Consider the following 25,049-nt stretch of genomic DNA (forward strand, 5'->3'; position numbering starts at 1 on the left):
GATCTGCAGACTCATACTCAACTGGTAACTTGACTTGCCATTGTTCACTGGGATGCTTAAAGATATGGAAGAAAATAATATTGATTGGAAAATGAAAATACAAATCTGAAAAGTTAATTAAATCACAAGTAAAGTACTGCAGAGATAAATCGTGAGTTACTTAACTGGTCAGACCGTAGTCTTCGGCAAATTATGCTGTGCATCCGTATGCACCATACATGGTGCATACGGATGCAAAAACGACGTCGTTTTATTAAAAAAGCGCGTCTCCCCTTAAAAAAAAAAATCAGGTTCGATTCTCAGCAACAACATATGAACTAAAATTCCAGAATCGATGAACTATAATTCCAGAATCTATGAACTAAAATTCCAGAATCTAATCTATGAACTAAAAATTCCAGAATGAATGAACTAAAATTCCAGAATCTATGAACTAAAATTTCAGAATCGATGAACTACAATTCCAGAATCGATGAACTATAATTCCATAATCTATGAACTAAAATTTCATAATCTATGAACTAAAATTCCATAATGAATGAACAACATAATGCTGTTGTTGAGAATCAAACCTGATTTTTTTTTTTTTAAGGGGAGACGCGCGTTTTTAATAAAACGACGTCGTTTTTGCATCCGTATGCACCATGCATGGTGCATACGGATGCACAGCATAACTACTCGTAGTCTTCATGCACACAAAAATATTTTAAGTTTATTAATTAATTTGACCTTTGATAGAGAGAATTTGACTTTTGAGGCAGATTATGTACCTTCAGTAAAATTATGTTGTTGCAGTTAATATATTATGTATCTTTAGTTTATATATATAGATAAATAATCAGTTAATTGGTACATAATAGTTAGGTTAATTTCAGCTACATAATCTGGATTACAACCTACAATGCTCGTACTGGATCTTAGTCTACAATATAATTTGCGAAGGTGTACCGGGTTGGTCTAGTTGGAGGTGATTGAACTATTATATTGAAATATTTAATAATGGAAAAATGATAAGATTCTTGATTTTATTGGGGAAAGAAAAAAATAAATTAATAAAACACGTGGTTCACTTTTGTTAGAATGAATCAAATTAAAGTATGCTAAGTAAATTAATAGAGAGAAGAAAATGAACTAAAAAATGGAGTATGTGTATTATACCACTCTTAATGCGGAAATGATAATGTGAAATGAAATTAAGTGTAAACATTAATTAAAATATGTAATATATTTATAAATATTTTTGTAAACATCTATAAATATTAATTCTCTACTAATATCATAATTAAAATGTTGCATTAATAAATAATTAAATAATACAAAATACATTTAAAACAAGAAATTATTCAACATCCAAATATTTTTAAACTTGAATATTTTACTTAATTAAGCTGTCCACATATTCAATAGCACAATCATGGAACATATAGGGTAAAAGAAAAACAAAGATCAGAAGAACAAAGTAAACTGATTAAAGTTAGTGCTCCAAATTAGGAAAAAAAAACATAGTAGTAACTAATTGCATTTTTAGGTTACTTTCAGTGGCCAATTTGAACCTTATTCCATATTATTATATTCGTGTCATCAAATTCATATTCCAAATAATAAAGTAGATAGGGTTGCAAAATTTAAAAAAATGGTTTGAAATAGTGACGTGATAATTGGATAAGCTATTGGACCTAATTCAAAACAATTTTGGTCTACCTCAAAACAATTAAAAATAACTAACACGGTCAAATAGTAACGATTAGGAACCGAGCAGCGCATGTGAAATGGTGCACTTAATGCAGAGCCAATGCACTTATAAAACACCACATTATTAAGGAGCAACACTCATAGATAGGCAGTGCACTTATGAAGGAGAGCCCAACAATTATTATTGTAGCCGGTATACTTAGTAGCTATATATATACTATAAAAGCTAGACCCTGTAATAGGTGGGGGACACACTCAATCTTGTAGTTTGAACAATTAAGCAAATAACCATTGTTTCCGGCAATATTCTTATCGTCATTAGTGCTCTCGTTGAGAGTATGGGATCAACTCTCTCAAGCAAGCTACAACATACGTTCTTCTTTCTCATCAACAAGCTTTAAGCAATGACATGATCTGGATTAGGCAACTCCCATGGTTTCCATAGCATGCATGAACCCCAATGGCAAACGTAGTGCAAAAGCGCCCGATCGGGAAACTCACGTGATCTCTACGACCAGCTCAATAACAGCCGTGGCAGAGGGCAACATGGACCCGAAGCACTAGCTCCACCTATGGACCTCCAGGCAAGTGTACAAGCTATTCAACATGTAGTAGCGGCACTGACTCACTTGGTGGTAGGGGTGCTAAATCAATTATTGGTTCCCACTGCCGGGCTAGGAATAAGTTGAGGTGATGTCACTACGACAAGAGAGAACCCAATAGTGGGAAGCGACGCGAGTAGTAGATAGCCGACCTCACTCATGAGGAGGAGGGACAGAGGGCTCAAGCCAAGTGCGGGAGGAGGGTGTTCAACGTGGTGGGTTGACTAGATGACCCCCAGCTCCGAGTCAATCCTGGAGCAATTGGGCAAAAGGGCACATGTTTGGGAGAGGTTAGGGCCACAGCTAAGGGCCGATGGGTCATCAACCAAGGAACTAGACTAGAACCATGCTAGAGCAATGGCAGATAGGGGTGAACATTCCAAACACTCAGAGAAAGGTTGAGGATATTCAACGGACAAGTTTGTCGATCTCTATACTAAGTGTAGATAGAGAAAGAGCACCAAGTTTTGAGAAAACATTATGAAGCTAGGCCTGATCGAGCAAGCAATCTAGCTTTGTGATCAAAGTACACATCTTGCTCTCATGTGTAAATTGTTGAAAGAACAAGTTTACTAGTGAGGTCCTTCATGGACGTTAGGAGAAGAAGGGAATAGGCGAGGGATTACACACCACCCTCAAGCCACTAGAAATTAATTCTATGTTCTTAAGTTTAAGCTCTTTACTTACATTATTGGCATATTTCACTGTTAATCACTTACTAATTTTTGAAAATCAAATTAATGCTATGCACTTAAATTCTCATAACCTTGACTATCTAGTTAAGTGTTCAATGTAACCAAATTTGGTAGTGTTGAAAAGTTAACTTACCTAATCAACTTTTCAAATGTCTTTTAAACAAATTTTTAAAATTTTAAGTTTATTCACCCCCTAAACTTTTACATTTCAACCTAGACCATCATTTCGTTTGATTACTCATAGGGATTCAGAGAATGGAGGGGATAAGTACAACATAACTTTAGGAAAATATTCCCTGAATTGAAAATTTCCAAGAAAAATGTTATAGGTATTTAAGACTTTGACGATGTCATGCACTCAAAAGGCATCTATCAAATAAAGTGGTTTTTGTTCAACTTTTAAAAACTGTATACTTTTTTGGGCATACTATATATACTACAACTTCCGCATATAATTTTTTGAGTATACTAAAATATTCTCCTATATGCCAAACACTTTGTGCTCAGATGTCATGTAGTGACCTCTCCTGTGCGGGAGGTCATAAGATCAAGTCTCGGTAGAGACGTTGAATAGATACTATTATATGTAATAGAGTCGGTAGCATTCAAAAAATAATATTCTCATATATATATATAAATTTATGTGTATATACTTCAAAATTTTCCCATTTTTGTGGATGCCCCTGCGGCGAATGGTTTGAGTCCACATGAACAACATACAAATCGCTGATGACGAGGATGCTGATCCTTGTTGAATTTGAGGCATTTCATCAAATGGAAAGAGCTTTTGCATTCCAAACACTGTTTCCACAAGTCACCTACTATATACCCCTCATTGCATCTTCCACACACTACTTGTATTGCCATTTCTTTCCAATCTCTTGCCGGTGGTGTTGGCCACTTTCTCTGAAATCCAAACCAAACATACATACATATATACTCGTATTAAAACAAAAAGATTTCATCACTAATATAAATTTAAATTCTATACCTAACCCCTTATCCTGGGGATTATGAGAAAAGGTAAATCTCAAAATGTGCCTTAATGCAGAATCGGAAGGCTTTGCTTCTTTCCCAAGCTAAGATCCTTTTACCCTACCCCACACTTAATCTAATACATACCTTTAGCTTGTTGTCATCATTGCGCACTTTAGGCTTGTGTCTTGGTGGTTCAACAGCTTTCCCTGACACAACTTCTAAAATGGTAGGAAGTTCATTTATCATATTGAAAAGCCGACTCCTGTAACAGCAGATAGAGCAGTGAAAATTTATCAAATTACTTCATTCAATTCTTTCCCCTTTCAATATATCAAAAACATACCTATCAGCTTTGTCATGGCAAAATCTTGAACTAAAATTGAATGCAACACGAAGTAGCCATGTGTCACTGTGAAGTGCAAGCATAGTGAGCCACTCCCTTTTCTCCATTTTATCTCGACCAAAGTTAATGCCCCTAAGGGGTTGAGGAAGAACTTCATGCATTTCTTCTTCTGCTAAATTCACTTCCCATCGTTCACCCGGATGTCCAATAAGGCAAAGCTTCCAATTCCTTTCTGCCCAAACTTAACACATTTTAGTTGTTTCCATGCATGCATTATATATATATATATATATATATATATATATATATATATATATATATATATATATATATATATATATATTCAAGGAATTATCATATGCAAATCCGAAGAGCCTAAGTACTAAAAAATGTAATCAAGAACGTGAATCTTTATTCATCAAGACTTAATTTGGAATATTGCAAAAGAAAAGATTATTTCAAAGAAGCACAAGAAGAGAAAAAAGAAAGCTTTACCTGGGTCACACTGCCTATAAACTTCATCAAAATCTGGAAAAACGCATAAAGAACAACCCCATTCAATTCCCTTTTATTAAGTGGTAGAAAGAAATGAGGGAAGTAATAATGGTTTGTTTTGATTTAAGTAATACGTACCCTTAGTGAGAGCTGTGAGTAAGGCAGTCCTTCTACCCTTGAATTGTAAGAAAACCTGTTCCACGCTTCTTGGATTGAAAGGCTCCATTGCCCCCTACCGCTGTTTTGCCCCACTGATCTGTTTGGGTGTTTATATATAGTGTTGGTTTTATGACTTTTGAGCGGTCAAGCCAAAACTAGCGTTAGAATAACGAGAAAATATGAAAAATATAAGAGGAATATATGAACTTTGTATTGATGAATATTGCTTTGTGAATATTGAAAGTTGTCCCCTACTCCTCCCACGGATGGAGGGCCTATTTAAGAATCATAGATTGTCTCAGTCTTTGTTACATTGGGAATCATAAGACCTAATTCTATTATACAAGAAATAATGAGTCCAATTCTGATTATATTGGGAATAATAAGTCCAATCCTTAACGAACTCTTTAGTTGTTCCGATACCCAGTCCAATCCTTAACGAACTCTTTAGTTGTTCCGTATTGGGTATCCTTCTTGGACTTCCTTGATCCAGTTGCTTTCATGGGCCGATCCATATGACCTAGACCTATATATTATTCATCATTCAGTCCTCCACATTCTTGAGATTTCGAGAAAGTCGATATCTCATGAAAGTATTTTGAATTATTCTCTGGTCTAATAATAATAATAATAATAATAATAATCTATTCTATATATAATAACAAAATCCTAAAAGTTTAACTTCCCGACCAATTCCTAAAAAATCTCTCTTCCTAATAAAATATATTGATTTCTACTTTCCCATTCGTACAATAATTCTGCGTTAAAATTCTATTCTAATATCATTCAATCTATACTATATATAATAACAAAATCCTGAAATTTTAACTTCCTGCCCAATTCCTAAAAAATCTCACTTCCTAATAAAATATATTGATTTCTACTTTCCCATTCGTACAATAATTCTGCGTTAAAATTCTATTCTAATATTATAAAATAGTGCAATACAATTCTTATTCTAATCATTCAATCTATACTATACATAATAACAAAATCATGAAATTTTAACTTCCCGCCCAATTCTAAAAAAATCTCTCTTCCTAATAAAATATGTTGATTTCTACTTTCCCATTCGTACAATAATTCTGCGTTAAAATTGTATTTTAATATTATAAAATAGTGCAATACAATTCCTATTCTAATCAATCAATCTATATCTATACTATATACTATATATAATAACAAAATCCTGAAATTTTAACTTTCCGCCCATTTCTTAAAAAATCTCTCTTCCTAATAAAATATATTGATTTCTACTTTTCCATTCGTACAATAATTCTGCGTTAAAATTCTATTCTAATAGTATAAAATAATGCAATACAATTCCTAATCTAATCAATCAATCTATTATTCTATATATAATAACAAAATCCTAAAATTTTAATTTCCCGCCATTTTCTTAAAAAATCTCTCTTCCTAATAAAATATATTGATTTCTACTTTCCCATTCGTACAATAATTCTGCGTTAAAATTCTATTATAATATTATAAAATAGTGCAATACAATTCCTAATCTAATCAATCAATCTATTCTATCTATTCTATATATAATAACAAAATCCCGAAAGTTTAACTTCCCGACCAATTCCTAAAAAATCTCTCTTCCTAATAAAATATATTGATTTCTACTCCATTCGTACAATAATTCTGCGTTAAAATTCTATTCTAATATTATAAAATAGTGCAATACAATTCCTATTCTAATCAATCAATCTATATCTATACTATATATAATAACAAAATCCTGAAATTTTAACTTCCCGCCCAATTTCTAAAAAATCTCACTTCCTAATAAAATATATTGATTTCTACTTTCCCATTCGTACAATAATTCTGCGTTAAAATTCTATTCTAATATTATAAAATAGTGCAATACAATTCCTATTCTAATCAATCAATCTATACTATATATAATAACAAAATCCTGAAATTTTAACTTCTCGCCCAATTCCTAAAAAAATCTCTTCCTAATAAAATATATTGTTTTCTATTTCCCATTCGTATAATAATTCTGCGTTAAAATTCTATTTTAATATTATAATATTGTGTAATACTATTCCTATTCTAATCTATATCTATACTATATTTCAGTGTTGCATAAATCGCGCCGCTGGTCGCGGTGATGAAGGCCGGAATCGACCTCTTCAGCAGCCACCTCGCTGGGTGAACCGGCGATTAATTTTTTTTTTGTTTTAATAATTATATATCGATTTAAATATTCTTAATATATTACAATAATTCAATTCCGTGCATCGCAGGAGTGAAAATACTAGTAGTAATAATAATAATAATAATAATAATAATAATAATAATAATAATAATAATAATAATAATAATAATAATAATAATAATAATAATAATAATAATAATAATAATAATAATAATCTATACTATCTATCTATATATATATTTTTTTGAATGCTACTATCTATCTATATACTATACTATATATTAACAAAATCTTGGAATTTTAACTTCCCGCCCAATTCCTAAAAAATCTCTATTCCCAATAAAATATATTGATTTCTACTTTCCCATTCGTACAATAATTCTGGATAAAATTTCTATTCTAAAATAGTGTAATACAATTCCCTTTGTACATCTATACTTCTATCTATACTTCTATACTATATATATATATATATAATAATAATAATAACAAAATCCTGGAATTTTAACTTCCCGCCCAATTCCTAAAAAATCTCTCTTCCCAATAAAATATATTGATTTCTACTATACTTCTATACTATATATATATAATAATAACAAAATCCTGGAATTTTAACTTCCCGCCCAATTCCTAAAAAATCTCTCTTCCCAATAAAATATATTGATTTCTACTTTCCCATTCGTACAATAATTCTGGTTAAAAATTCTATTCTAAAATTTTAAAATAGTGTAATACAGTTCTTTTTGTACATCTATATCTATACTATATATAATAACAAAATCTTGGAATTTTAACTTCCTGCCCAATTCCTAAAAAATCTCTCTTCCCAATAAAATATATTGATTTCTACTTTCCCATTCGTACAATAATTCTGGATAAAATTTCTATTCTAAAATAGTGTAATACAATTCCCTTTGTACATCTATATCTATACTATATATAATAACAAAATCCTGGAATTTTAACTTCCTGCTAAATTCCTAAAAAATCTCTATTCTCAATAAAATATATTAATTTCTACTTCCCATTCGTACAATAATTCTAGGTCAAAGTTGTGATGTGTCAAAAGTTCGGCAAGGCATAACTTTTGACTCGGTTGTCCGTTTTGGACAAATGCTTTTTTGAAATCGCGTATTTTTTCGAGATCTATCCACCGCAAACAGCGGTAAGCGGTTTGGCCCACCAATTTTTTAAAAAAAGTTCTTTATTAAATAGTTTCTAAAAAAAACTATGAGAACCTTATGTTTTATTAATGAATTTTTAAAATTTTTAATTAAAAAATTGTCTCGTGCATTATTTGATAATCTCTCTTTATAATTGGTCAAATTATTTAATTATGTTAAATTAGGGAATAATTAATGATGGTACTAGAAATCTTAGAAGAATATTTAATTATTGTTATATTATTATTGTGACTCACGGAATACAATACAAGAATATTTAATTATGGTTATATTATTATTGTGTGCCTCACGGTCATTGTATGTTAACAAAACTTGAAAAGAAACTAATAATAATAATAACAATATAATAATAATATAAGTGGTAAAAATAATATTTAAAAGTAATTAAGTGTTAATAATATTAGTAAGAATATTAACGTAAGAATTATAACATAGAATAAATCGTAATAATTAATAACTATAGTCTAAGATTAAATTTGGAATTGTCAGGAAAGATAAGCGACCTCTGGTGAAATTAACTCTTTATCGATTTAAATATTCTTAATATATTACAACAATTCAATTCCGTACATCGCACGGGTGAAAATACTAGTAGTAATAATAATAATAATAATAATAATAATAATAATAATAATAATAATAATAATAATAATAATAAAAACAACAACAACAACAACAACAATAATAATAATAATAATAATAATAATAATAATAATAATAATAATAATAATGCTAAAGATATTTGTATTTCTTTGCTCGCCAAAAAGGGATTTCCCGCTTACGGATTGAACGTAGGTTACCGAAGGTCTGTAAATCTCGTACGTATGATGACTATGATCTGCTGGTCAAGTGTGGGAACTCACAAAACGACAATATCAAACAAAACAAATGCCAAGTATGATGTTTCTTAAGCCATTTTCCTTCTTGTCAGTGAAATCTTGTCAAGTCTTCAAGTATCATAGATAGTAAACTCTGTGTTTCTCAAGCTATTTTTCTCCAAGAGGTTCTCGCATGGCGCTACCTCCTTGATACAGAACAAGCACAGTTTGATGTTATTGCTAATCTAAGCGTTATACCGTGTAAGCTAAGTATCTCCACCATCCACGGGATTCTTTTTTTTTTTTTTTTTTTTTTTGAGTGAAAGAAACCGGTCGTCGTCGCTGCATCCGACCAGCCGGCACAGGGCTAGTTGGTCGATCGCAGCGACAAATCAGGGCTGCCTGCGACTGGCCAGTTCGGCCGGACGTGACAATGCCGGTCGGTCGCCGACCAGGCCATGCTTGCAGCTTGCCAGTTTGGCCAGCCATGACAATGCCGGTCGGTCGCTACGACCGACCAGGCCTTGTTTACAGCTGGCCAGAACTGGCCAGCTGTAACAACGACGTCCCTTTTTTTTTTTTTTTTTTTTTTTTTTTGGTATTTATGTTATATATATTCTGGAAAATTTCTCCCCCCCCCCCCCTCCTCCATTTTTTTATTGTTATATATGGCCAGTTGTAAGTTTAATAGTCTGACTGGTCAACAAGCGGTTCGTGTACATGCACTGGGTAACGTTTGATGCTGCGTATGCATAGTGGCTGGCTAGTTGGGATGAGCATGGTTGTTCCTACCCATGTGTATATGTGAGATAAGTCTTTTTCTCCTAAGGGGCATAATTGTGAAGGTGGAGATGGTGAGATAAGTCTTTTCTCCTAAGGGACATATTTGCTAAGGTGGAGATTTGTTCAGTTATCTTTTTCTCCTAAAGGGCATATTTGCGAAGGTGGAGATAGTCTTTTCTCCTAAAGGGCATATATGTGAAGGTGGAGATGGTGAGATAAGTCTTTTCTCCTAAAGAGCATATTCGTCAAGGTGGAGATTTGTTAAGTTATCTTTTTCTCCTAAAGAGCATATTCGCCAAGGTGGAGATTGTTGAGTTTGTCTCATATAGGGATTAGGAATATGAGTTTGTCTCATACTAGGAACAGGAGTGAAACGGGTAGACCCATTGTATAGGGATTAGATGCCTATAAATATATTGGTTGTATCCCTAAGGGGTTGTGTCATCACTATCACCATCACTATGAATATAACAATTGTTTCACTCCCGTGAATGTAGGCACTTTGCCGAACCACGTAAATCTTGTCTTTTTTACCCTTTACTGCCATTATTATGTTTCTTGTTCTTGCTTAATCTCAACAAGAAAAAATGATAAGAGTCTTGATTTATTGGGGAAAGAAAAAACTAAATTAATAAAACATGTGGTTCACTTTTGTTGGAATGAATATGTAAATAGAGAGGAGAAAATGAACTAAAAACTGGAGTATGTGTATTATGCCACTCTTATTGCGGAAATGATCATGTGAAATGAAATTAAGTGTAAACATTAAAATATGTAATATATTTATAAATATTTTTTCAAACATCTATAAGTATTAATTCTCTACTATGGTCCATAATCAGGTGAGAAACAATCTTAACCTGCGAATTGCGAATTTGTAAAGGATTGCACTGCACCTACTACATGGATGCACCGAACTCGGATACGATTGCACCGCAAGGTCCTCCAGACATGTCTGGGAGTCATAGCAGTGCAATCATGTAATAGTTGTGGTGCAATCCTTCACAAGTTCCCATTTCGCAAGTTAATATTGTTTCTCGCGTGATTAAAAATCTCTCTACTACTATCATAATTAAAATGTTGCATTAATAAATAATTAAATAATGCAAAATACATTTAAAGCAAGAAAATAAGAAATTCAACATCCAAAATATTTTAAAACTTGAATATTTTATTTTAGCTGCCCACACATTCAATAGCACAATCATGGAAACATATAGGGTAAAAAAAACACAAAGATCAGAAGAACAAAGTAATTAAACTGATTAAAGTTAGTGCTGCAAATTAGAGCAAAAAAAAACATATTAGTAACTAATAACAAAGAAGTATCAATATTATTATATTTATGTCATCAAATTCGTATTCCAATATACAGTTATAGATGGCCAAGTACACTTATAAAGGAGAGTTCAACAATTATTATTGTAACCGTTATACTTAGTAGCCATTGTCTAGTATAAAAGCTAGGCCCCTGTAATAGACGATGCTTATCCTTGTTGAGTTTGAGGCATTTCATCAAATGGAAAGGGGTTTGGCATTCCGAACACTGTTTCCACAAGTCACCTTCTATATACCTCTCATTGCATCTTCCACACACTGGCCACTTTATCTGAAATCCAAACCAAACATACATTAATATATACTCAAATTAAATCCAAACCAAAATGTGTGACTTTTTTGCAATAAAATTCGAACTCGATCGTGTATTTGTTGGCACTACAGCCACACTCACTGTACTCAATCTAATATATATATATATATACCTCTGATCTGGCTGGCTGTCATCATTGAGCTGACACAACTTCTAAGATGGTAGGGAATTCATTTATCATATTGAAAAGTCGACTCCTGTGACAGCAAATCAAATGAGATTAGAGCAGTGAAATTAAAATTACTTATTCATTCTCTTTTCAATTCGATCAGTATAACACAAATTAAAATTAAAGGTGCATGCATACCTATCAGCTTGGTCATGGCGAAATCTTGAACTAAAATAGAATGCAACACGAAATAGCCATGTGTCACTGTGACGTGCAACCATAGTGAGCCACTCCTTTTTCTCCATTGTATTTCGAGCAAAGTTAATGCCCCAATGGGGATGAGGAAGCTCTCCAATTAGTGCTTTCATTTCTTCTTCTAATTCTAAATTCACTAGTACTTCCCATTCTTCAACCAGATGTCCAATAAGGCTATGCTCACAACTCTGAGCTGCAATTACAACCCCAAACTTAACACATTTCAATTCTTTCAATTCCATGCATGCATTATATATATATATATATATATATATATATATATATATATATATATATATATATATAATATATATATATATATATATATATATATATATATTCAAGGAATTATCATATATATGCAAATCTGAAGAGCGTATATAGTCAAGAACGTGAATGTTTGTTCATCAAGAAAAGAAAAGATTATTTCAAAGAACATATATAGCAGGTATCTATATCTTGCACAAGAAGATAAAAAAGAAAGCTTTACCTGGGGTGTCACACTGCGTATAAACTTCATCAAAATCTGGAAAAACGCATAAAGAAAACCCCCATTCCTTTATTAAGTAAAAATGGTTTCTTTTGATTAAAGTAATTAAACATGCAATATGGAGCAGTACGTTACCTGTAGTGAGAGCTCTGAGTAAGGCAGTCCTTCGATTCTTGAATTGTACGAAAACTTCTTCCACGCTTCCTCGACTGATATGGACCATTGCCCCCTACCGCAGCTTTCTTGTTCTGATCTGTTTGGGTGTTTATATATAGAAACGTATAAAATACGAGAGAGAGAGACACACAGAGTTTAAAAAAAGAGATTGAATTAAAGAGAAGTGTTTTGGAAGGGAAATAGAAAATTTAACCTTATAACAGATAGAGGATCAGAGCATCTGCATGGAGATGGAGGGAGAGAGAGACTTTAATTTGAGATTATATATTTATATTGTGCGGGGTTGCCAGTGGTACGTAGGGAAATCTATTATAATTATCTTTATTGCTCAAAATTTTTTAAACGTTTTTTCTTGAAATTTTGTAAATATATTATCAAGTTTTTAAATTATGCAAGGTTTATATTTTTACTAGTATTTTGTATGCCCGATGCGCAAAAATCTATGCCCACTTAAATAACTTACAAATCCTTACTAATCAAAATTTATATAAAATCAAATTTATTTATTATAATAATTTAATATATAATGTCACAAATATTATTATAATTAAAGAATATAAGAAAATATATGATGGATGCATATGCATGGTAACAATAATAGAAAAAGATAACGAAAGTTATAATGGTAGGGATATTTTTGTCCAAAAAATTATATTGTACAACTCTAAAAGCACAATGTACAAAATGATTAGCATTACAATTATTGACATAAATGATTGATATAACTTTGATTGAGACTTATTATGTTTTTAGATTTGGAGCGACAAATTTTGCTCTGGGCAAATTATACATGTCCAAAAATAACATTCAGATTCTGTAGCTATAGTTGACACATCAGTACTTGCGGTTGATAGTTTCTGTACCTGTCTGTAGCTATCATATTTTGTGTCAACAATTATCAAGTTATTTGTTTACATGCACAGAAGCTATTCAAAATGTGTTAATTGAAAGTACACAATTTTTGTATCAGGGTCACAATGCAATATGAACCCTAGTCTATGGTATAGCAATTGTTACTATGGACCAGGGCCGGTTCTGATATAGGTATATATTTTAAAAATAAAACTATAGGTATATATAGTAATAATAGTATTTATTTTATAAAAAGAAAATTGAGCCCAAATTGCTTTAAAAACCTATATATATATATATATATATATATATATATATATATATATATATATATATATATATATAGAATTACATTCATGTAAAAATAGGTCTTAAAATACAAACGTGTGGACATTTTTGGATCGTTGAATTTTGGATATCTAAGGTTGTGATTAGTTTTTATGTTTTTGTGTGCTGTGTCCGCCTGTGTGCACTGTCGTTCATGAACTTGTGCACACTGGCCCAAATACTGTGGATTCACACATACATACTACGGATGTGTGCACACCCACATTTAGGTGTGTGCACTGTCGTCCACAGATGTGTGCACACACGCATTTATGTGTGTGCACGGTATATGTCCACATGTTTGTATTTTAAGGGTGTTTGCATGTGAATGCAACCCTATAGAGATATAAGGACAATTAGGTCAGACTATAAGCAATTAGATATCAAGTCAGTGTGATTCGAGAAGCCCTACTTCAAGTAGCAGATACAAACAATGATTCTAAAATTCAAAGTGAGGCAAGATCTTAACCTACAAATGAGCTTAGTAACTTTGAATTTTTGCTAGCCACAGTCATTTGGTTTGAAATCTTATATGCGGTTAATTTAGTTAGCAAGCAATTACAAACAAAAGATATGCTTCTTGATATTGCTATTAATCAAATTAAAGGGTTAGTTTCTTTCTTCAAGAATTATAGAGAAAATAGTTTTTCTAGTACCATGGATAGTGCAAAGGAAATTGCCAATGAATTAGAAATTGAGCCAGTGTTTCCTCAAAAGCGAAAAATTCGTAGAAAAAGACAATTTGATGAGAGTGTTGATGACACTTCATTATCACCCGAAGAATCTTTTAGGGTTCATTATTATTTATATATTGTAGATCAAGCTATTATTTCATTGACCCAGAGGTTTGAGCAATATGAAGTATATGAAGGAAATTTTGATTTTTTTGTTTAGTTCTGACAAGTTACAATTGATGATTGATATCAATTTGAAGTCTTGTTGCACTTGTTTAGAAGCAGCTCTTAAGAGAGATGATCAGTGTGATGATATTGATGGAAATGAATTGTATTTGGAGCTAAAATTGCTTAGAGAGATTTTATCAAAAGAAAAGATAGGTAAGGACACTGAGTATATTGAATTCATTGAAACAGATGGGTTGTTTTCCAAAATGCTACTATTGCATATCGAATATTATTGACTATCCCAATTACTGTTGCCTCTGCAGAAAGGAGTTTTTCGAAGTTGAAATTGTTGAAATCTTACTTACGATCAAGTATGTTGCAAGAGAGACTCAACGGATTAGCTTTAATCTCCATTGAAAATGAGCTTTCGGAAGAAGTTGATATCAAAAGTTTGGTAGATGATTTTGCGTCTAAATGTGCACGACGCGTGTCACTTTTTAAATAAAATTTTAGATGTATTTTTTATGCAATGTTTATATGTTGATACAACTTTTTGAACAGCGTAACTATTATTTATATATAGAAATTACTTATGAAAAAGGGGCCCAAATTATGATATTGTGCAGGGCCCCAATTTTTATTGGAACGGCCTTGCTATCAATCATTATTGTGTGGACCATGGTCCACACAAGTTGTATGGACCATATTTTATTTACTATTGTAAAATAATGTACATTGTATTCAGGTGATGTACATTATTTTTGTTCTGAGTGTACATTATATTGTATAATGTACATTCAGTACAAAAATAATGTACATTTAATATATTAAAAATGTACTTTTTGTTATGGTTCACATAACATTGTGTGGACCATGGTCCACACAATAATTTGCCCCCTGCTATGGACCATGGTCTATGTAGCAGCATGAATCATGAAGTATGTATCATTTTAATTATACTTAGTTTCATTTGACAATATTGCTATGTTTTTTAGTTTCATTTTCCCTCCACACTAGTTTCATTATAGCAATAGTGAAGTATAATTTTAATTCTACTATAATTTCATTTGATAATATATATTATTGCTTGAGCTCAATTTTTTTTTTTTATTTCATTTTTTCACACACTAGTTTAATTACAGTAATGTTGAAGTATTATTTTAATTGCACTTCAGGTCATATGACAATATATGTATTGTATGACTTTGGATTTTATTTTTATTTTCCACACACACAAGTTTCATTATAGTAATACTACAGTTTATTTTAATTAAACTATAGTTTTATTTGACAATATTGTGCTCCGTTGTTTTTTATTTTTAGTTTCATTTTTCCACACACACTAAGCTAGTTTCATTATACTAACACTAAAGTATCATTTTAATTCTACTATATATAGTTTCATTCGAGGATCATGGTCCACACAGCGATGTGTGGACTATGGTCTACTGTATAATTAACAAGTGATTCAAAGCAACCCCAATCAAATTTGTCGGGTTGTTAATTTGCTAACCGCAAAATCTTAAGTTTAATTCTCACTGAGAGTGGTTTATTGATCTTTTATCTGTGAGACCACTGCTTTGGGGACAAAAAACATATCAAAACTATGTCATCTGTTTATTATTTAGAAAAGATCAGATAGAGTTGTGATAGGTTACATAGAGCTGAGGTAAGGTTAACATTCAAATAACACATTCAAATAAATGAAATAATGATAATTCATAAGTCATAACATCAAAAAGATGTATTAAAAATAGAAGGATTTAAGTAATGATACATATGCGTATGTAAAGTAAATACTGAAAATAAGTGAGACAAGCAATTTATAGCGATTTGAAGGTTTGTGTAGTTCTACTCCACTCTATTTCTATCTTCGTTCAATTAATCTTACCTTTCGGTCCAATAAACTTATATGTCTTCAAGTCTTCAACTTCTCGGTCTTCAACTCTTGAACCTTTTGGTTGTAAACTATCCTTGTACCTTTTGGATTCTTGACTTTTCGAGGTTTTGACTTCGTGAGTTTACTTTGCGGCTTGAACTACTATCTAGTATATCTACTTTTACAGCACGTTTGGTTCACGGAATGAATTTTGAGGTAATAGGAATGCTATTCCAAAAGGAATGGAATAAGCAAGGAATAGAATATGAATTGTATTCTATTGTTTGGTTCGCGGAAGGAATAGACTTTATGACTTATATTACAGTGTTTGGTTGATTTAAGGAATAGAAATGAAATATGTTTTAAAAGACATAAATACCCTTATAAAAATATGTGATGGTGGCGATGGTGGTGGCGGTGGTGGTGATGGTGGTGTTGGCGATGGTGGCGGCGGTGGTGGTGATGGTGTTGGGGTGGTAGTGGTGGGGGTGGGGGTGGCAGTGGTGGGGGCGACGGTGGTGGTGGTGACGGTGACGGTTGACGGTGATGGTTGTGGCAGTGGTGGTGGGGGCGGCGACGGTTGTGGCGGTGGTGGTGCTAGTGCTGGTGCTGGGTGGTGGTTCTAGTAGCGGTGGTGGTGGTAGCGGTGGTGGTGGTAGCGGCGGCGATGGTGGTGGCAGTGGTGGTGGTGGCGGTGGTGGTGCTGGGGTGGTAGTGGTGGTGGTGGCGGTGACAGTGGTGGGGGCAGCGGTGGTGGTGGGGGCGGCGACGGCGGTGATGGTGGTGGCGGCGACGACGGTGATGGTGGTGGTGGCGACGACGGTGGTGAAATAGGATAAATTTATATATAGGATAAAAGAATTAGGTTAAAGAAAGGGGTAAAAAAGAAAATAGATTCTAAAATCTATTCCTGAGCGTTCAGTAATAGGCTAATACCAGAGGGGGCCTAGTAATAGCTATTACCTTATTTGAGGTAATAGGCTATTACCAGGAATATTATTCCCAAACAAAGGAATAGGCCTATTACTGGAATGATATGTTTGGTTCATGGAATAGGTCAGGAATGGAATAAAATTCATGGAATAGGTCAGGAATGGAATAAAATTCCTTGGAATAGACCTATTCCATCGTTTGGTTTGATCATTTTGTTAAGGGAATAACATGCATATGAATGAGCTATTACCTTCGCAAGGGGAATAGCCATTCCTAGGGGGGCCTTGGTATTAGCTATTCCCATGCCCTTGGGAATAGCTTTTATATCACAAATACCAAAAATACCATTTGCACATTATATAATATTTATATTTATTTAATAAATATAATGTATTATATAAATGTATATATTTAATTAATTATAATTTATATATATATATATATATATATATATATATATATATATATATATATATATATATATATATATATATATATATATTTAAATAGTTTATTTAAATATAAATAAATAAATAAATATATATATATATTTATATTTAAATATTTAAATATATTTAAATAAACTATTTATATTTTATTTATTTATTTATTTATATTTAAATAAACTATTTAAATATATATATATATATATATATATATATATATATATATATATATATATATATATATATATATATATATATATATATACACAAACACACACATTTTGCAGCGTTTGCAATTGACATTTTGAGAAAAAAAAGTATTTTCTCAAAACACCGTTGACATTTTATATATATATATATATATATATATATATATATATATATATATGTGTGTGTGTGTGTGTGTGTAAATAAAAAAAATTATAACTGTATAAGACTCCTTAATTATGGAGCATTGGCTCCTAAATTAAGTAGCCTGCCAATCTGCATGCCTAGCGGATGGGCATTGCAAGCTTGTCTAGCAAATGAGCATTGCAATTGAAATTATGGAGCCTTGAGGCTCCTTTTATAGGAGACTCAAGGCTCCATTCCTTACTTCTCCAACCGATGTGGGATAAGTGGAAAATAAATATAAATATAAATATAAATATATACTTGTATAATAATAATAATAATAATAATAATAATAATAATAATAATAATAATAATAATAATTATTATTATTATTATTATTATTATTATTATTATTATTATTATTATTCTCTCTCTCACACACACTTGCATATATATGTATATATATATATATATATATATATATATATATATATATATATATATATATATATATATATATATATATATATATATATATATATATATGATAGACATATTTTACACTCTTATTTTACGTACATCTTTATAATAATTTTGCATTAATTATTTAGTATTATCTAATAATTAGATCTTTTTATATATAATATATAATATATAATATATTTATACATATTATTTATAATTAGTTCATGTTACGTACTAGTATATACATATGCATTATATATTTATATATATTATTTAAATAAGTTTCCAAACTCAAATCAACCTAGCATACATGCAAGTAATATGTTAAACCTTTACTTTATTGTTTCTTCCCCTACGCAGCACATGTATGAAGCAACGAAATAAAAGGATGAAGACCAATTCTGTAGTTCGAGCGAAGCTTGTCCGAAGATTCATCATGGCGCAAACATAGGATGTTAGTGGAAGAAAATAAATCAAGAATTGTATAAATAGTAAAAGAATTTCATTTGTTGAATGTTCATTCTTTCCCTCTCGACTAATTTTTAAGGTTGTTATCAATGTCCATTCGTGGCTAATTTCTTTTAATTTGGTTTAGTAAATTGAAGCCCCGGATTCATTACGCTGTAAGATTATTTATTTATTTTATTATATAATTTTTATGCATTTGGGTATTAAATATTCTTCTAAGTTATTTGATATAATTATTTGCTATATTAGATAATGTTGTGCTACAAATTATTCTAATATTCAGTAGCAACTGAGGTTAATTATTGACGGCTTAGTGATAAATGATTTCAGGAAGAATATTTTCCTAAATTAAATGCAACCGCTTGGGCTTGTGTTATTTAGTTTGTCGATTTTCCTAGTTCCTATTGCTGCTATTAAATTAAATCTATAGCGCTTGTCTTAGGTTATTTAGTAGTTAGGGGTAATTAAACCGCTTGTGCTTTATTTACCTACAACTAAGGGAAAACAGAAATGAAATAATTTCACGACAAATATTCAGCTACATAATAATTACTTTATTAATCAATGATCAGTGTTAAATTCCGATGGTGGATCTTTACTAACCAAGGTTTTCTATTATAAGTGCTTTCAATATATTATTTTCCACTACAAGAAAAATGCACATAGACAACACTAGAAAGACAACAGTTTTTAAGAAAAGTGTTGTCTTTTGTATAAAAGACAACAGTTTGGTCCAAAACCGTTGTCTTTGATGCAACACTTTTGTCAAAGACAACGGTTTTTACTTAACCGTTGTTGTAAGTGTGTTGTCTTTGTGCATTTTGTGAAAAGACAACACCACAACGACAACGGTTTTTTAAAACTGTTGTCTATGTGCGTTTTTTTTTTAAAAGACAACGGTTTTTTTAACCGTTGTCGTTGGTGTGTTGTCTTTAAGCGCACTGGAATACACAACACTAGAAAGACAACGGTTGTTTAAAACCGTTGTCTTTGTGCGCTCTTTTTTTTTTTTTTTTTTTTTTTTTTAAAAAAAAAAGACAACGGTTTTATTTAACCGTTGTCGTTGGTGTGTTGTCTTTAAGCGCACTCGAATACACAACACTACAAAGACAACGGTTTTTAAAAACCGTTGTCTTTGCACGCTCTTTTTTATTTAAAGGACAACGGTTTTTTTACCGTTGTCGTTGGTGTGTTGTCTTTAAGCGTATTTAAATACACAACACTACAAAGACAATGGTTATAAAAAACCATTGTCTTTAAAAAACCATTGTCTTTGCGCATCATTATTTTATAAAAGACAACAGTTGTATAAAATATAAACAAGGATGTTAACAACAAAAGTCAAACATATGACCTCTAACATAACAAACTAAGCTAAACCCACCAAGCCACACCAACACTTATGTATTCAAGCGCAACATCTAGGATATAACCAGTTTGCTTCTGTGTTGTCTCTGAGAACCAAGACAATGATTGTATAAAATATGTTAAGGATGCCCCCAAGACCTCTAGCATAACAAACAAAGCTAAACCCACCAAGCCACACCAACTCTTGTTTACTAAAGTGTTACACCCATCAAGCCATAACAAACTAAGCTAAACGATTGTTCAAAAATTAATTTAATAGTTCTATTTTCGTTCATATTTAAATATAAAATTATTCACCAAAATTTCAATTTCAATTCATTAAAGTTTTATTTTCAATTACAATTAAGACCAATCTATGAATTCAAAATAATAATAATAATAATAATTATCAAGTATAAAAAATAATAGATTAAATCTATAATATTTTTTTAAAAAAATTGGGCCCCCAAAAATTGGGGGCCCTATGCGGTCGCGCCGGTCCGACATGGCCTAGAACGGCCCCGGCGGTGCGGTGTGGTGTTCCGAATGGTGCGGTATGGTGTGGAGGGGTATTCCGGCATGCATGGGACACGTGGAGAATGGATATGAAAGAGTAGTTGATATCGTACAGTAAGCTATTGCCCATTTCTTTAACCGCGATCTTTGTAATAATTGGGCCACCAGCTGTCTGGGTAATAAAGGGCAAATTATGCTGTGCAACCGTGTGCACCATGCATGGTGCACACTGTTCTATGTTCATGATTACCACACTATATATTCATAATTTTTGAAATTCATATTCATAATGATTGAACTCTATATATATTCACAATTACAGAACTCTATATTCATAATTTTCGATATGATGTTCATATTCCCAATTGTTGAACTCTGTATTCACAAATCATAAGACTATATGTTCATAATTTGATAACTATACAGTTTAGAAATTATGAATCAACAATACATAAATTATGAAATCTGCAATATAGAAGTTATGAATCTATTGTATAGAAATTATGAATCTAATGTATTTAAATTATGAATCTACTCTATTTAAATTATGAATCTACGATTTAGAAATTATGAATCTAAAGTAAAGATTTTATGAATCTACAGTATAGAAATTATGAATCTCGCGTTTTGTATATATATACTCGCCGGTACTATTTTGGGTCTAGCGACCCGGGTAATAAAGCTAATATTTTTATGGTGGATCCGGTCCCTATAAAATCATGAATATACTTATTATTATTATTATTTTGAATGCTACTGGCTCGATCTCACAACCTTCCAAATGGAAGTTCAATCCGGGTACCATTAGACCACATAGTCCTGGTATGAATATACTTATTTAATTTTGAAAAAATGAAAGCTTATTATAAAATTAAAATAAAATTTCATTATTTTTCTAATTATATTAGTATATAGTATATAGTATATGTTATATTATTTTCCTCTTTGCAAAATCAAAATAATTCCTTCAATTCAATTGTTTCCCTCTACAAATTTTTAGTCAGAACACTTAAGCTGGAGAAATTTTCCCGTCAAACGTTTTAGTTTTTAAGACAAAATTTTCGCCTACCGCCATTCTCAGACATTCTCTCTTTGCAAACCTAGTGCTCTCCGCCGATCGCCATTCTCCTCAGACACCGCCATCTCTGCCATCTCCGCTGTCAGCCCAGTGCTCTCCGCCGACCGTGCTCTTGCCGCGTCCAACCTCCGACGCCGTCCCCGCCTCCAACCGGATTGAGTGGCTTCCCTAGCATCTTCAAGAAGCTCGGCATCTTTGGCGGATCTAACCTGGGAAAAATCGCGGGCTTCCGTCACACTACTGAACAAAGATTGCTTCCTCTGGGCGGGTTCTTCATCGCTCTTCTCTTTCTTGGCTGAAACCACGAAAGATTTCTTGAGGCTTCTTCTGCTGGGAACGCTGCTACAAGTTGAGAGCTTGTGTGCACACCCAGTGTTTGTGAAAATGCCATTCTGTGGAGGCGTTAAGGTCAGAGCCCTGAGACCCATGTTTTGCTTGTATAGTTTTTAATCAAGGTTAGTTTGTGGTGCCATTTTTGCTGCTTATATATTGGTTTAAGGAGACGTCATGAGGGAGAGTTTGGGATTTGATTGTGGTGGGTTGTTGCCTATGGTGGAGCATACATAAATCAACATGTCCTATTCTTTCTAATATCTTCATTTAATAAAACCTTTTGTAAGATGAACGTGTTAATAGGTCACATAGATTTATCAAAGACAACCCATTTAATCCATTACATAAATAGGATATGTTAAGAATTGTCCATCATTTTTTGCTCTTGATATTTTAAGAATTGTTAAGCTAAAGTTGAAATTTTTGTTTAGTTTCACCTTTGACATGCCAATCACTTTGTTGAGAGCTTGAGAGGGGCGTGCATATACTTGTTGCCACTCCTCTTCATGTGTACCTGTCCTCTCATGGACCCCTCCATGGTTTGGTGAATCAGGTGATTTCACTATTCCCTTTAATGTTCATTATATTTCTTTATTTTTGTAATGCATTAACATTTTTACACCTGCAAGATGATTCATTGCTTATATTCTACTCACTTGTTTGTAATTATGACGGGAAGTGTTAATATGGATCAAATCTGTTGTAGAGGAGTGTGGGGATGGAGAGCATATCCAAAGAGCAACTAAAGGATTGTTCTCATCGTTTCATAAGCCAATTAGTTGGAACCACCACCATCTATTGTCTGCCTTGTGCATTTGTACTTAGCATTGTCATAATTTTGCTCCTTGATCACTTTTATTTTGTTTCAAAATATTGGACCACATCCTCTCCCCATAGTTGTGCTTTCTTGAATGTGTGCTGCAATTCTGATCTCTCCCATTTGTTAATGTTGTTTTTCCCCAGTTTGTTGAAAAGCTCAAGTCTAGGAAACCATCCAAAGATATGAAGCTTCAGTTGATCCAAAGATAGAGTATGTATGATTTGATGATTAGAACGTTGTGATCATTTAGCTTCGGTTTGTGGAATTATTTTTTGTAGTATTATGACTTGAATGGTGATTCGATTTGAATTGGTCATGGAAGTATTTACACTTGTTAATTAGTTCTTTTGTATTTTAATTTGAACCTTAGATTGTGCAAAATTATGTAACTACACTTGGTGATGACGAATAGATAAATTGATTTTTTTATATGATTAAAATTTAAGCAGGTTAAAAACGGTTTAAAACCGTTGAGACAACGGTCTATTTTACAATAGACAACAGTTTAAAGCTGTTGTCTTTTTTATAAAAGACAACAGTTTATGAGCGTGACTTTTAACAACGGCGGTTTCAACAACACACAATAAACAACAGTTTATAACCGTTGTTTTTTAAAGAAAAGACAACGGTTAAAAACCGTTGTCTATATGCATTACTTTTAACAACACCGATTTCAACAACAGTAAATAGACAACGGTTCAAAAAACGTTGTGTTTTAGAGAAAAGACAATGGTTTTTAACCGTTGTCTATGTGCGTGACTTTTAACAACACTAGTTTCAACAACACTGAATAGACAACGGGTCAAAAACTGTTGTCTTTTCTAGAAAAGACAACGGTTATTAACCGTTGTCTATGTGCGTGACTTTTAACAACACCGGTTTCAACAACACTTAATAGACAACAGTTAAAAAACCGTTGTCGTTTCTAGAAAAGACAACGGTTATTAACCGTTGTCTATGTGCGTGACTTACAACAACACCGACTTCAACAACACTTAATAGACAACGGTTAAAAAGCGTTGTTGTTTCTAGAAAAGACAACGGTTATTAACCGTTGTCTATGTGCGTGACTTACAACAACACCGGCTTCAACAACACTTAATAAACAACGGTTATTTAACCGTTGTTTCTACAAAAGACAACGGTTAAAAAACCATTGTCTATACGCGGGACTTACAACAACACCGGCTTCAACAACAGAAATTATACCCCTACGACAACGGTTATTAACCGTTGTCTATGTGCATTTTTCTTGTAGTGTTCGTTGCTTTATTCGATTCATTTAATCTCTTGTTTATTTAAATTCTCTTTTATTTAATCTTTATTCTCATCAAATTCCAAACCCCCCTACCTTTAATTGAGCACAAAAGTTAAACTAGTTACTCCTCGTGGGATCGATCCTTACTTCCGCTACTACGTTTGTAAGGTTTTAATTTGGGAGCCTACGACAGCTCACCAAATTTTGGCTCCGTTGCCGGGGAGATTTTCTAGCTTATTTTGTGTTTATTTAATTATTTATTTCTTTATTTGTTTATTTGTTTTTCATTTGCCCCAAGGAAAAAAAATTTTAAAAAATCTTTCCTTTCGTTACTTTTACATAAATGCTGCAATATATTTCCTCTTTTTTTATGCCTATAACTCGATCTGCTAATAAAAAAATCTTGCCGTACGATCCAGAAATTGAAAGAACTGTACGCAGGTGGAAGAAACAAGCTTTGAGGAAATTGGAGCTTAGTGATCTGGCTACTGATCCCCAACCTTTTGCCAATTCTGATTTAGAAGAGGAACCCATGGCTCAAAATCATACTT

General features: G+C 32.2%; 1 long non-coding RNA gene across 1 annotated transcript; it reads right to left on the bottom strand.

Annotated features, from left to right (window-relative positions):
* Positions 1–11,396: 11,396 nt before the first annotated feature.
* LOC109183141 lies at positions 11,397–11,994 on the bottom strand. Its single transcript, XR_002054501.1, has 3 exons — positions 11,878–11,994; positions 11,683–11,767; positions 11,397–11,528 (listed from the first exon to the last, which is right to left on the bottom strand). It is a non-coding gene; the product is annotated as an uncharacterized LOC109183141 (long non-coding RNA).
* Between the last annotated feature and the right edge of the window lie 13,055 nt (positions 11,995–25,049).

Source organism: Ipomoea nil, unplaced genomic scaffold (assembly GCF_001879475.1).
Source record: "Ipomoea nil cultivar Tokyo-kokei standard unplaced genomic scaffold, Asagao_1.1 scaffold1101, whole genome shotgun sequence".
Classification (NCBI taxonomy): Eukaryota; Viridiplantae; Streptophyta; class Magnoliopsida; order Solanales; family Convolvulaceae; genus Ipomoea; species Ipomoea nil.